The 2,052-nt window shown below is 45.3% G+C and overlaps 1 long non-coding RNA gene across 1 annotated transcript in view; it reads left to right on the top strand.

Moving 5' to 3' along the window:
* Window positions 1-1,268: 1,268 nt before the first annotated feature.
* Window positions 1,269-2,052, top strand: part of LOC103611239 — a 30,867-nt gene continuing 30,083 nt past the window's right edge. The window contains exon 1 of the long non-coding RNA XR_552301.2: window positions 1,269-1,429. This is a non-coding gene — a long non-coding RNA (uncharacterized LOC103611239). The remainder of the gene's footprint in view (window positions 1,430-2,052) is intronic.

Below are 2,052 nucleotides of genomic sequence, written 5' to 3'. Positions count from 1 at the left end.
GCGCCTCCCCGCAGCGCGAAGGGTGAAAGAGGGATGCAGGTGAAAGAGGGATGGAGCGGAGCAGGTCACTCGGCGAGGGGAGGGACGCGGGTGGAGGCAGGAGGGAAGGATGCGGGGCGCCACGGGGAGGGAGAGGGATGCGGGTTGCTTCCCTGAAGAATGGAGGGATGCGGGCTGCCCTGGAGCGGAGGAACGGCGGGGGGATGCACGTTCCACCCCAGAGGAAGGAAGGGTGGAGGGACCCAGGTCACTCTGGCGAAGGAGAATGAGGGTTCCCCCCCAACCCCCGGAGAAAGGAAGGATAGAGGGAAGCAGAGCCCCCGAAGGAAGGACGGAGGGATGCGTGTTCCCCGCGAAAGAAGAAAGGACGGAGGGATACGGGGAGAGGAAAGCGAGGGATGCGGTTCCCTACTGGGGGAAAGCTGCGCTCTCCCCCTGAACGAACGGAGGGATGCGGGTCCCGGTCCCTGCCCGAGATGCGCGGTCCTCGCTCAGGGCCGGGGTCCTGAGCCGCGAGCACCAGTCGCTGCCTTCCTTCTTTCCTCCCTTCCATCCCTTTCATCATTTCCTCTGTGTTTTCCGTGTTTATTCATCGCTATTCCCCCAGATCTTGGCTGAATCCAAAGCATTACAAGTTACTATTTATATTAACCGGCAGGTTTTTCTTGCAGTCATTTTGTTTAGAGAGCGTTAAATGCATTTGTGGGTGGGGAAATGTCCTTTTGGTCTTTTATGCATATTTTAAGTTGTGGGCGCAAATTATATTTGCTTTGATTATTACCAGTTTGAATGCATTAATTTGATAGTTATTAAAAATAATGTGGGCTTAATTCTCGGCACCTGCAGAATATCATTTGGTTTGCAAATGAAACAAATTGAAACTCGGCAGAAAATAGGCAGCCTTTGCATGGTTATCCTGTAATTCTGCTCCAAATTGTGTTTCCAAGGGGCCTGATCCTGCTTGTCCCAGTGATGCTCAGGACTCTGTGCCCTGGGCTGGTTGGGCTGCGGGAACAGGGCCAGGGCTGTAGCTGTGCGAGGATATTACGGATCTGGCAGCTAATATTTGCATCTCTTTTTATTCGTTTTCCTCCTTCTAAAGCAGCACTGGTACTCTTGGAGGAAACTGCACATCTATAAAAAAAAAATTTTGGATTCTAGCAAGGAAAGCTAGAGGGAAGTGAGTTGTTATCTTTGGTTATCTAGCTGTATGAGTGGTGTCGATTCTTCATAAAGCTAGATAACCGAAAGTAAAAATAACCCCATTACACGCCTGAGGAGGATGTGGAGAAGAAAGGAAATTCATCAAAAGGAAGAGAAGGAAAAGAAAAAATTAAAAGAAAAAAAAAATAAAAAGAAGAGAAAGGAAATGAGAGGCGGAAAAAATGGGGGAAAAGACAACTTTCAGAGACTGGAATTAAAACCCGAGGTAGGATTTTTTTTTTTTTTTTTTTTTTTTTAAAAACCTTTTTGCCTCCTGTGATTTTAAGAGTTGCTGATTCTGGGCATGGGAAGAAACCGTCTGTGTTGAGAAAGACAAAGATGTTGCCGCTCTCTCCTCGGCCGTTAACTGTAATTGAATTAACAAAGTAAAACTTCCAATCAGATTATGAATTAGTTAAGTCCAGGACCCAGACTACAGATCAAGGATGAACTTTCATTGCATAACCAGTCATAGAGCATCAGAGAATCCATAAATCAATACAGATTACTGTGTTGGATTATCTGTTTAATAAAGCAGCAACAGAGCAATGTTTATTAATGGTTGTTTTGCAAATATGAGTGCTGGATTCTTTTTCCTTTTTTCTACCTTCCCTCCCCCCTCTTCCCTATCTGTTATACAGATATGTATATTTTCCTCCCTGACAGCTATAACTTGATATCAGTATTAGAAAGAAGGATATGGTGATTTGGAAAATGGTTTCTTGCAGTTTTCTTTGTTTTTCTTCCCTTGTGTCTCTATCCAAATGCTTTCTTTCTTCTTTTAACCCTTTGTCTATGAACGTTTCTTTGAATGGACTCAAGATTCTAATTTGGGGATTTACAGAAGAT

This window comes from Corvus brachyrhynchos, unplaced genomic scaffold, assembly GCF_000691975.1.
Source record: "Corvus brachyrhynchos isolate BGI_N302 unplaced genomic scaffold, ASM69197v1 scaffold122, whole genome shotgun sequence".
Lineage (NCBI taxonomy): Eukaryota > Metazoa > Chordata > Aves > Passeriformes > Corvidae > Corvus > Corvus brachyrhynchos.
Note: the sequence above shows the minus strand (reverse complement) of the source record. Positions and strands in the feature narration are given on the sequence as shown.